General features: G+C 36.5%; 1 long non-coding RNA gene across 1 annotated transcript; it reads left to right on the forward strand.

The window, feature by feature from the left end:
* The first annotated feature begins 5,066 nt into the window (after positions 1–5,066).
* On the forward strand, positions 5,067–10,417 carry LOC132630881 (uncharacterized). Its single transcript, XR_009578723.1, has 5 exons — positions 5,067–5,379; positions 5,636–5,735; positions 6,916–7,204; positions 8,032–8,235; positions 10,147–10,417. It is a non-coding gene; the product is annotated as an uncharacterized LOC132630881 (long non-coding RNA).
* Positions 10,418–13,745: the final 3,328 nt, after the last annotated feature.

Genomic DNA, 13,745 nt, shown 5'->3' on the forward strand with positions numbered 1-13,745 from the left:
CAAAAAGTGTCTAAGTGGAATAGGAATGGCCCACCTGAAGTGTCTAAATGGAACAAGGGCTACTTTATGTGCTCAAGTGAAAGAAGTGGACGACCACAGGTGTTTTTCGATGGGTTTGGCCTAAAATTTATACAGGTTATATCTTCATCTTATGTCTTATGATTTCTGTATTATGTTCATTTCGTTCATGCCTTACATACTCAGTACAATATTCGTACTGACGTCCGTTTTCTTTGGACGTTGTGTTCATGCCCACAAGTAGACAGGGAGGCGACCCAGATTTATAGAAGTCGATAAGCAAACTTTTGAGAGCACTCCATTATTCCGGAGGTGCCATTGATTTACTATTTTATGTACATATATGTTTTGGGCACGACGGGGTCCTGTCCCGTCCATATGTCTAGTACTCTAGTAGAGGCTCGTAGATACATATGTGTGGGTAGTATGGTCTCACGATTTTCTACGTGTATATATGTTTTATGTGGATAGCCAAAGGGCTTATGTATATAAAGGTAAATATGTTTCCAATGAAAATAGTTTTCCTACGATTATGAGAATAAGAAATACGACTGTACGCAGAATGAGTAATAGAATGAGTGGTGCCCGGTGGTTAGCCCGGGTACCCGTCATGGCCCTAGCCGGGTCGTGACAGTAAGTGTGTGGTCACGATATGTGGCCGCGAAACTCTTGCCGATTTAGTGAAATTAGAAATGGTGGATTTCGATGCTATTATAAGTATAGATTGGCTAGCTTCTTGCTATGTCAATGTTGAATGTTGGTCCAAAACTGTGAAATTTCAGTTTTCGAGCGAACCAGTTCTTAAATGGAAGGGTATTACTCCAGCGCCAAAGGGTAGTTTTATTTCCTATCTTAAGGCGTGGAAGATGATTTCTAAAGGCTACATTTATTATTTGGTTCGAGTTAGGAGTAGTGAAGCCGAACCGCCAGCTTTACAGTCCGTATCAGTAGTTAATGAATTTCAGGATGTATTCGCCAATGAATTACCAGGTCTTCCTCTCGAAAAGGAAATTGAAATTGAGATCAATGTGTATCCGGGCACTCAGCCCATCTCTATTTCTCCGTGTCGTATGTCCCCGGCTGAATTGCAAGAATTGAAGGTGCAATTACAGGACTTGCTAGACATGGGCTTCATTAGGCCCAACACTTCTCTGTGGGGAGCACCGATATTATTTGTGCACAAGAAGGATGGCTCACTAAAAATGTGTATTGATTACCGGCAACTAAATAAGGTGACTATCAAGAATAAATATACATTTCCTAGTTTGTTTGATCAGCTGCAGGGTACCAAATGTTTTTCGAAGATTGACTTGAGATCAGGGTATCACCAGCTACGTGTAAAAGGGGAAGATATTCCAAAGACAGATTTCTGAACGAGATATGGGCATTTTAAATTCTTAGTTATGTCCTTCGGATTGACGAATGCTCCAGCAGAATTCATGGTACTAATAAATACTATATTTCAGCCCTTCTTGGATGTCTTTGTTATTGTATTCATTATCAATATCTTGGTATACTCTCGGTCTGAAGCAGAACATGCTGATCACTTTCGGAAGGTGTTGCAAACATTATGAGATCAAAGGTTGTATGCAAAATTTTCCAAATGTGAATTATGGCTAACTTCAGTGGATTTTCTAGGCCATATTGTGTCTAACGAGGTATTAAATTTGATAATCGGAAGATTGAAGCCGTTAAGCATTTGCCCAGGCTAACAACAGCCTTAGAAGTTCGAAGTTTCTTAAGCCTTGCGGGATATTATCGACGATTTGTAGAAGGATTCTCATGTATAGTAGCTTCGTTGACAAAATTAACTTAGAAAGCAACCAAGTTTCAATGGTCAGAAGCTTGTGAGCAGAGTTTTCTGAAATTGAAAGACAATTGACATCCGCTCCTGTTCTTACCCTTCTAGAAGGCACTAAGAGTTACAATGTATATTGTGATGTATCACGCACAGGTCTGGGATGTGTGCTGATGCAAAATGGTAAAGTGATCGCTTATGCCTCCAGGCAGTTGTGGAAACATGAGCAAAACTATCCAACCCATGATCTTGAGTTGGTGGCGATAATTTACGCTCTGAAGATATGGCGGCATTACTTATATGGAGTTCATGTTGATATTTATATTGATCATAAAAGCCTTCAATATATATTGAAGCAGAAAAAGTTGAACTTGGGGCAACGAAGATGGTTCGAATTGCTGAAAGATTATGATACAGATATCTTATATCATCCTGGCAAAGCCAATGTTGTCGTTTATGTGGTAAGTCACAAGTCGATGGGTAGTCTATTTTATGTGCCAGCTGAAAAGCTGGAAATGACTAGAGAACTTCATCGCCTAATAAATCTAGGAGTTCGCTTATTAGATTTAGAAGATACTGGGGTTGCCTTACAGAATATATCTCAATCAACTCTTGTATTGGAAGTAAAGGCTCAACAGTATGAGGATCCAATCTTAGTCAATGTCAAAGAAGGAGTTCAACAGAACCATCTTTCAGCCTTTGAACTCGGTTCAGATGGGGTTCTTAAACATCAATGTTATTTATGTGTTCCAAATGTAACCGAACTCTGGGACATAATTGTCACGACCCAACCCCGTAGGCCGTGACTGGTGCCCGACCTGGACACCCGTATACATGTTCTTTAGCTATGTGTTCTTTTCACAGCAAACTCAATATGGATCTTATAACGACCAACCATGGTCTCAGATTTGTCACATAATTATACATATAAAAGCAAGTCGACAAGGCTACCATCACATATCAATATCATATGCAAGCCAACAAGGCTGCCATTATAGACGAACATCATACCACAGCACATCGTATAGACACAGCTGAACAGAACCCATACATAACCCACACATATGTCCACAGACCTCTAAGAGTATCAACAGTAACGTAACATATGACGGGACAGGGCCCCGTCATACCCTTAGTCAACATATGCATATATATATATATATATATATATATATATATATATCCGAGAAGGATTTGTACCAAAATCTGGACTCCGGAACAACGGAGCTCTCCAAAATAGCAGAACGGGAATCCTAAGCTGTCGGATCACCAAAGCGAGTATCTGCACCTGCGGGCATGAAACGCAGCCCCCCGAAGAAAGGGGGTCAGTACGGAATATGTACCGAGCATGTAAAGCATGAAACACAGTAAACGGGATCATAATTGAAATAAGAAGTACAGAAAATGAGTACAATAACCAGAATACCAAGTACTTGCTTTCGAAACATAAATCATGTATGTCAAGATCATATATCATATCCGGCCCCATTATGGGACTCGGTGAACATGGTGGCCACCCCGTCTCTGGCGCCATAACACAGCATACTCCAGAATATAATATAACTCCATAACACAGCATAACTCCATAACACAGCATAACTCCGTAACACAGCATAACTTCATAACACAGCATAACACCATAACACCATAACACAGCATAACTCCAGAATATATATATATATATATATATATATATATTGTACCCGGCCCTTTAATGAGGGACTCGGCGAACAATACAGTGGAAGTGTGCACGATAACATACCCGGCCCGGGACTCGGTGAAAGATATATTGAGATATGTACGAGCAGAGTAGTGAGAAACTATATGCAATTCAAAACATTTTTAAAGACTCAATAGAATAGTCAACACGAACCATCGTTCGCAATTTCAAATAATAGTCATCTCATATACCTTTCGGATGTTCCTGTGGATTATATCAAAATGAATCTTTGAAATCATGTGTACACATTAATATAGATGAATCAAAACATAAGTTATGGGAATAAAAAATCAATAGCCATCCTAGTGGCTCTAGGAATAGGAGTTTCCTTTGGAATCGTATATATATCGTATATTCATTTCACAACGATCATGCCAAAAAGAAAGAAGGGTTAGCTTCACATACCTTTAGCGTTTATTCGTCACACAATATGTATACGCTGCCCAATAATACTTCAACCTATATTAAGATGCCAACAACTACGTTTAAGTTACGGGGAGATTCAAAACGTATTCTAACGTTAGTAACTCCTTTCTAGATGTTTAGGCGACATTTACTCTTGTATCCAAACCAAGTACATATAACCAGCCGAACATCAATAATTATATGTTCAAACAACCCACATTCACAACATGCAATAACGATTCACATACGGCTACTACATTCTCAAGTTACTTCTAATAGTTCGTAGCCTTAACGTTTACATGTAACAACTTATAACAGCCCATCCAACATACAATACAAAGCACAATCTTAATTATCATTAATCTTCCAAGTTCAATAACAACAACGTGTCAAAACAGCCCGCACCTTACAACGTTAGATAATAGTGTACATGCGATTATGACACATCCAATTTATCCTTGTTAATCTATAGTCATATAATTTCGTCGAAACGATTCTATAACAGCCAAACCACTATGACAACATGATGTATACTCTTAACTATAATTATTTTTTCCAACTTGATGAAAACAACAAGTCCAAAACAGTCCATTACCACAACATATCCAAAACAGTCCAACAACATGTCCAAAACAGTCCCTAAACAATGTTCAAAATTCTTGCAAACGTTTACGAACATACTAAGAAAACCATATATGATTCTTACACATTATTTCATGTCATCTTTTCATATAATTTCAGTAGTTTATGACCAGCTATCTACACGACAAGTACAACATCAATTCATACGCAACTAAGCTACATCGTCATTCACTACAAGAAATTAGACATTTAGCGGCGACGTATAGTGGCGACCTTAGTGATTGCAACAAATGATATACATTTAGCGGCGACTATACAGGTCCCTACAGAAAGTAATTTATTAGCAGCGACTTTTATTTGGTCGCCGCTGATTCGTGCAGCTAAAAGGTGAAAAATTCATTCCCTCTAAGATAAAATTTTGGCTCCATAGATTCCGTGGCGACTTTTAAATAGTCGCCACTATAGGCGTATTGCAGCAACTTGGGTCGCTGCTAACCCTTATTATTTTATTTAAAACAATAAAACATCCCTTTGAATTAGAACATCAGCAGCCATAAAACATATGGGTTTTCTTCTCCACAGAAAATTTCCTCTTCGATCTCCATTGTCATTTTTCATCCTTATACAAGCTACCCATATTGGTGAAAAAGATTCAAAAGGTCCTGAAAGTCCCAAATCTAAGAATCAAAACTCTATCTCTCTATTTATGTTGCTCCCTTTCTCAGCTAGATCTATTTTTTCTCAAAATCCCCCAAATCACAAGATTTAAATCTTAGTTTCTCAATTCTTAATTGAAGGAACAACTTTGCTGCTCCGTTTCTTTGCTTCCAGTTAGTGACCCAAAATCTCAAGTCAGGTATATCTTCAAATCCCCAATCCTTTCCTTTTTCTCATGGGTTATATGAAAGAAAGTTTGGGATTTCTTGTGATCTTCCAAGCACAGCAAGTATTATGGTAAAAAATTAATTTGGGTATTGTTTGTAATGATTCATAAAGAATTTTTTTCAACATGCAATGAGCCATAATTAATTTTCAGAGATTTTTCACAGTTGTATTCTGATATATTCTGATATTTCATCTCCAATTTCCCTCACCCATTTGAAAATCTACAGGACTATAAAGAGTTTCGCATAAAAGAGTCATCCAGAGCGTATTTGGTATTGTTATTGTGGATTCGATCTTGACAGAACTCTCAGTTATTTCTTTTTTTGGGTAAGTTAAAGTTTCTTCTTGAAGACCTTTCTGGTGTTATTGTGATTGCATGTCGATATTCCATTATTTTTATTTTTTGTTCTTATGTGGTTATGGTGTATTAAAGTATAGACATTTATTTGGGTTGCCAATAGGAACAAGCCTGTCCATCATAAAAAAGTACATTTTTCCATTGACAAAATTGGGAATTTGGTAGTTAAAAATGTACATGGATATTTACTCTGGTCATCTAATGTTTCCGTCGATACCAGAAAATCTACAACTTGTATCCTTGACGATGGCAATCTTGTCATCCGTAACAATGATAGGAATGCTGTGAGGTTAAATTCTTCCTTGTGTGAGAGCTTCTTGCATCCAACATATACCTTTTTGCCTAGAATGAGAGTTTTCATGGAAAGACAAGTCAAAGAGCGTAAAGTTTTCTGGTGTTGGAAATATGAGAGTGACCCTTCACCTCTAAAGTTATAGAATTTAAAAAGATAGTGATTTTTAATTACAACAACTTAGTGTATTCAACTTTGTGGCATCAGTTTGGCTTATTGGTAGAGACCAGAGAGTTGGCCTATGGATAGGTAAAGTATGTAGACAAATTCAACTAAAAAGCTCCTCCAAAATCCTTAATCTTGTTCAGTAGCTTTCTTTAGGATGCTAGGCTTGAGAAGTGTTTTAATTGTTAGTTACTACTATTTTATTTTTAACAAGGTCCGTACAACCTTCAAGCACAAAGTGAAATTTTAATCCAAGGCAATGAGATGCATATTCTTTCTCTCAGTCTCAACTATTTCATTTTGTTGAGATGGGAAAAGACATGACATCTCATTAGTGATCTTATGAGAATTTATAAATTGCAGTGTGAAGAGTATAATATTCTGGTGCATTTTTAGTTTATCACTATAGAAGCTCTCTATATTTTTGTACTTATTAGGCTGACATGAAATTAATTCAAGATTCTTGTAGCTTTATTTTTATAAATAGAATCAGTAGTTAAGTCGAATCAGGGGCTCACTCTAACATTTCCATCAATGAAGCAATAGTTGTTAGCAAAGTGTCCCCCATTTTTGTTATTGCTTGATTTAATACTTTGCTTTATGTATTGATATTTTTCTTGGACAGATAGCTATATATTTTATCATCTTTAATTCTTATTCTGATACTTATCCTTTTTTATTTGATGTTGCAGGAAATGAAAGGAATTGGACGAGGTAAAAGTGTGAGAGGCGGGACGAGCCGTGGACATGACAATTTTCGAGGACGTGGAAGTTCAGGAACGATGTCTCAACCACAAATACAACCAACAGAGATTAACAAGGCATCTTTGGAGATAGGACAATCAAGTAACCTAACTCAAGGACCTATACAGACCGAACAAACATCAAGTAGCCCTCTCCAAAGAACATCTCTAGAGACACAATCATCAAGGAATCTAGAAGAAAGTGTACTTCCCTCTCCATAGGCTTCAAATGGTGTAGGTTAGTTTTAAAAAAAAAAATTCTATTTTTTTAATAACTAATTTCATTATATTAATCACCAAAGTGAAGCATTTCATATCCGTAACCACACTACCACAGTTGGTTATCTAAAGCCACAAACACCAGAAACAAGGTAAATGAACTCCTAGCCTATTTTAGAATTGTAGATGCTGCATTTTGGTTCTGATCCCAGCTGAGGCTCTGACACATGAAACAAAGGCAACTTCTCTTGCTAAGGCCTCCCAATACCTCCTTCTCTTCTCGAATACTCTTGCATTTCTTTCAAGCCATATAGCATTATATTCCATAGTGCCCTGGTATAGTTATAAGTAGCTGTGTAAGTCCTAGCCAACCATTGTATAACTCTATTCCATAGTGCCCTGGTATAGTGGCACAACACAAATAGGTTCTCCCTAGTTTCATTTTGTAGTTAGCAGAGTGTACATTCAGGATTAACTTCCATTCCCCACCGAATCAACCTGTCATTTGTCCTCATACCACCATGCAGATGCAACCACATCACGAATTTAGCTTTAGGCCTTGCATCATTCTTGAACATTATCCCTTTCCACTCCATTCTAGGATAGTCACCAAGCAGCTGCAAATACCCTTATCTAATTAGGATTTTAGAGCTGGTATGGTCATAGTGTAGCTGTGTAGTTAAGACTCTAGAACTCACCAAGCAGTTGCGAAAAAAAATTATTCTCTTCTATTATAGTTTTCAGTTTATTTCCTTGATTTAAGATTTTACATTTCTTTACTAATACTTTCCTCTCAGTTCGATTTTTGTTACAATCAGCGGTGATGATTTATTTTTTGCTTTGCAGTTTATCGCATCAATAAAAAGAAAGTTGCAAGAAGAACTTAACCGGAAGTTGCAAGAAGAACATGAACAAATGGATATTGACTTAAAAAGGGATATGGAACAAGATTTGCAAAACAAATTGAAAGAGGAGCGTGCACACATGAAAGGAGAATTTGACAAGATGTTCCAAGAACAAATAGCTGCTTTCATGACTAGAATGCAACAGGTACTTTTTCTTGTTCTTGCTCTTGCTATTGAGGAGTATTTTTATTAATAACCAACTTTGATTTGCTCAGCTATGGTATTTTAGTGTGATTTGCTGAGCAGTATTGATTCAAATATGCAGTTTTTTTACGTCTATGTTGTTGTTGGAGATAGCATCTGTCTTTCATTGATGTTTGGAACTCTTCTTTTTTCTTTACTGCTTTGAAATTCATAACACAATGAAATAGTAAAAAATAGGACAAATACCTATATAGCCCCCTAAACTTGACATGATTTTCCATTTAGGCAGCTTAACAAAGGATGTTTTCTATTAGACTGGACCTCTTCAGGCCAAATACTGTCACTCATTAATACACCAAAACCAAAATTTTAAAGCTTTTTAAGGTTCTTGTCTTGTTCCTTTAATAATAACCCAATAGATTCTTGTTTTTCATTCAATTGACAATATCCTTTTCCTTCTCTTTTGCCTCTAAGCTTTTTTGGTTCTCACTCATTTTCTTTCTAGGGTGACTTTAATTCTTGAAAATTTATAATCTTTCTTGTCATTTTGAAGAATCCTTTGATGGTATTGGGTATTCATTTTTGTTTTCTGATAGCCAAAAAGAGGCATTTTTAAGGGATAATGTCAGCCAAGAATAGAAAATCTCTCTTCACTAACTTCTTTTCTTGAGTGTCTTTAATTTTTGAAAAGTTCTAATTTTTACTGAGATTTTGAAGAATCCTTTGTGGGTTGTCTTATTGTAAGGGTATTGGGTATTAACTTTTGTTTTCTGATAGCTAAAAAGAGGCATTTTTATAAGGGATAGTGTTAGCCACGAATAGAAAATCTTCTTGACTACCTTTTTTGGGTTTCTAGTTTGATTTTCTGGGGTGACTTTAGTTTTTGAAAAAGTTTTGATTTTTCTTGGTACTTTGAAGGATTCTTTTGTGGTTTGTCTTCTTGAGGATATTGGGTATTCACTTTTGTTTTCTGATTGCTAAAAAGGCATATTCCTAAGGTTAATGTCAGCCAAGAATGGAAAATCTTCTTTAATACCTTTTTGGGTTTATGGAGGTAGAAAAAGGTAATGTTCTTGTGAAAAGTTCAGTTCTTTTAAAAAGTTATTTGACTATAAATACAGGAAAAGTAAAGTCTTTAGTATATTGAAGCTTTGAAGCTTGAAATTCTTGTCAATGGGAGAGAAAAAAGTAATGGCTTTGTGAAAAGTTCAGTTCTTTTAGAAAGTTATCTGACTATAAGTAGAGGAAGTTGTATTTTTGAGTATATTCTTGTGAATGGGGGAGAAGAAGAATATGCCAGCAGTTTGGTTTTCTTTGAAGAGATATTTGCATTGTAAATCAGAGCCATCAGATGTTCATGACCCAAAAACAAGAAAACAGTTAAGCACAATTTTGACTAGTAATTAATGAAACTGCCTAATGAACCCCACTTCTTCTTCCCTTGTTATTAATGAAACTGGAAAAGAATTACTACAACATTGTGGAATTTGCAATCTCTTTTTACAAGTTCCTCTACTTCTATTAATGGAAACTGTGTATGGTTCAAAGCCTCTACATTTTCAAGAAATATCTTTCTTTAATGTTGTTGAAATACGCTGAAAGTTTGGTTGCCATTGACATTAGTGCACCATTTTTTTCTTCTTCTCAATATTTCATAACAATGAAAAGAGAAAGAGAAAAAAAAAATTATCCTTGTGGGGTTTGGTTATTTCAGTTGGGATTTCTCTATGGTTTTGTAAATTGTGATTTTTTGGTTGATTGGTGGTTCTCTTTTTTTTCTTTTCTTTTGACACTTCCTGGAACTATTATGTCATTGACTTTTTAAATCTTATGTGCTCTATGTGACCCTTTTTATTATTAGCATTGGATTATGATAATTTTCAAACTGATCCTATATGTTTTTTAATAACAGGGACGAGGTTCTTAAACAATGGAGAAAACCAAAAAAAAGTTTGAAGGCGTGCAATAGAAGTTTTTGGTCATATATAATATGCATAAAATGAAAGTTTTTATGTAATATGCATACAATGGAAGTGTTTGATGATATGTAATATATATACGTTGGAAGTTTTTGCTTTTTTGGGTCATATGTATATGCATATAATGAACCGAAGTACTATGTCCATAGTATATCTGTTGTTGACTTTTAAGTAATGAAAGTATTTATCATATTTGGCTTGGAAGTGCTTTTGGAATTTGTTATGCTACTAGATGTTTTTAGTAGCTATATATTAGTTTCAGAGAATTCAATTCTCAATAGTAAATCTAATGATTTAATAGTTTTTGTAGCCAATTTTATTGTTGCTAAAAGTTGTTATTCAGTAGCAAGATAAATGTTGCCACAGATGTTATAGTAGTTTTTGTGGCGATTTCTGTCGCTACTAAACTTAGTTTTAGTAGCAAGATGAAAGTTGCGACAGATAGTATATTGGTTTTGTGAAGACAAGAGTCGCTACTAATAGAAACATGTAGCAGCGAGAAAAAACTTGCCACTAATAGTCTAATAGGTTTGTGGCGACAAAAGTCGTTACTAATCACTTTTGTAGTGGCGAGGTAAAAATTGCTGCTGATAGTTAATTTGCTTTTGTGGCAACAATGTCGCCACTAAAGGTCTTATTTCAGTAGTGACTAGGCTAATATCTATGTTGTAAAATATTTTTTTGTGGCATACTTGTTTACTTTTAGTGGCGATATATGTCGCTACAAATGCCAACTTATTGTAGCGACTTCTGGTTGTCGTCACAAATAACCTTTAGTTATGGAAGTACTACCAACGATGGGAAAGTCGCTGCTATAAGTCTTTAGAGGCGACTTTTGAGGTTTTTGTGGCGACTTCCGTCGCCACAATAAGACAGATTTCTTGTAGTGATTTCTACAATTCTTACAACAACTCACAAACGACTTTAGTTTCAACTCCAACCATTAAACACCTTCATTCCATCATAAAATTCATGATAATAACAATCAAAATATCATGTAAAAACAGTTCACTAACTTCCTCACAAAACAGTCCACAAACGGTTTCAACATGCTTCAACATCACTTCACAAAAAATCATACATTCAATCATTTTCATACTAACATAACTTCACCTTTAACCTTCCAATTCTTTTCATTTTTTTTTTACCATGAGATCTATGATAGTAACAACCATTTTTATTAAAGAAAATCAGTCTATTAATTCCACCAAAACAGTCCCTACGGCCAACTAACATTCCAACACCAACTTTCATGATTTTATGCATGCGATTCATGTTCATCAAGTTACAACCATACTTCAACTTCAACACATATAGGCCCACAACTACTATCATGTTCCAACATCAACACACATCATTTCATGTATACAACTTATATTTACTCATCTACATCACCCTTAATACAAGCAAAAAGAAAGTTAGATCTTACCTTGACAACTTGACTTCTCTACTTGGCTAAAGTTTGTGACTTGAGATGAAAATGGTTCTTGTTGCTCCAAAAACTATCTTCACATTATAGGGAACTTCTAAAGGGTTGAAACACCTTGGAAAATAATTTTTGGATCAAGACTCAAAGAGCTCAAAAATCAGCCAAGCTTGGCCGAATGCTCTCTCTCTCTAGGCTTAGGTTTTCTTTCTTTGTGTTGTGTAGTTGAAATGAATTGTGATGGCTGATTTCTTGGTCATTATTTTGTTCAACTTTGATGCCTACAAGTTGGCACATGCTCCACTTATGGCATGAGTCACTCCTTTAACTTTACACCTAAAATTTTCTTTCTTTTCCCCTCTACTTTTGGCTATATGGCCGAATTTGTCTCCCTTTGTTTCCTTTTTTCTTCTTTCTTTTCAATTGTTTACAAGACAATCTCATGTGTGGTGAATGATTCACACACCACCCTTTGTCCATTGTAATCATTCCAAGATGAATGATTCATATTTAATGTGAAATGATCCCTCCACCATGTTATGTCTTCCTAAAATAATGTATACTTTCATAAAGTAGTGGATGCTTAAATATTCAATTGCATGCTTCAACTTTTTCTCCTCAAATTTTCAGCTCTTGGCCGAATTTCACACTTGGTTATGAAGTGTATTTTTGTTGTCCACAATATATTCAAAATGTAGTGGATGAATCAACATTTAATTGCACATTTGTATGTCTTCCATTAGCCTTATTTTAGATGACTTTGATTCATCCTTTTACCTTGGCACGTTGGTGTTCCTTCTTAGTTCATTGTTATCACAAATTGTTTTTACTTAACACCACAATTAAGTAATTCCTAATATCCAATGACATTTTTATACTAAGTAAAATTTATAACCGATTAGTTCTAGTTTAGAAATTAAAGATTCGAGTTTTCTATCTCACGTCGATTCTTTCGCGAATAACTCGACGTTTATAATACGGGGTCTAACATTCTCCCCCCCCCCCCCCCCCTTTAGAACATTCGTCCTCGAATGTTGAATTGGTCCCGTAAGGTCCTATAAGAATTTTTGGAAAGGTTTCCCGTATCGTCATAACATATAGTCTTATCGGACAATCAATATAATCAAGTGAGGAGTTGAAGTTACTTGTAGGCGTAGAGAACAAGTAAGGATACTTGTCCTTCATCTCCTCCTCGGCTTCCCAAGTCATCTCTTCCCTGTTGTTGTTTCGCCATAATACTTTGACGGAAGCCACGTCCTTAGTTCGTAACCTCCTAACCTGCCGATCAAGTATGGCTATAGGCTGCTCCTCGTAGGATAATTCGTCTGTCACTTGGACCTCATCTACGGGAAATACCCTGGAAGGATCGCCTATACATTTGCGAAGCATTGACACGTGAAAGACTGGATGCACTGCTTCCAAATCAGCCGGTAGGTCTAACTCGTAGGCAACCTGGCCTACTCTACGGACAATCTGATAAGGTCCAATATATCTCGGGCTTAGCTTCCCTTTCCTGCCAAATCTCATGACACCTTTCATGGGCGACACCTTCAGAAACACCCAGTCACCAACCTGAAACTTCAAGTGTCGACGTCGATTATCTGCATATGATTTCTGCAGACTCTGGGCCGCCAGTAATCTCCCCTGAATGAGCTTCACCTTATCAACAGCCTGCTGAATCATATCTGGGCCTATTAGCTTGGTCTCACCAACATCAAACCAACCAATAGGTGATCTGTACTTCCTCCCATACAAGGCCTCACGGTGCCATCTGAATATTCGAATGGTAGCTGTTATTATAGCCGAACTCAATAAGTGGCAAATGATCGTCCCAGCTACCCCGGAAATCCATAACACAGGCCCGTAACATATCTTGTAGTGTCTGAATGGTACGCTGGGCCTGTCCGTCAGTCTGAGGGTGAAACGCCGTACTGAGACTCATTTGTGTCCCCAATCCCTCCTGGAAGGATCTCCAGAAGTTAGCTGTGAACTGAGCTCCTCTATCAGAGATAATAGTTGTGGGAACCCCGTGAAGTCTCACTATCTCCTTAAGGTACAATCTGGCATAATACTCAGTTGAATATGTAGTCCTGACTGGAAGGAAAT

The sequence above is a fragment of the Lycium barbarum genome, chromosome 3, assembly GCF_019175385.1.
Source record: "Lycium barbarum isolate Lr01 chromosome 3, ASM1917538v2, whole genome shotgun sequence".
NCBI lineage: Eukaryota > Viridiplantae > Streptophyta > Magnoliopsida > Solanales > Solanaceae > Lycium > Lycium barbarum.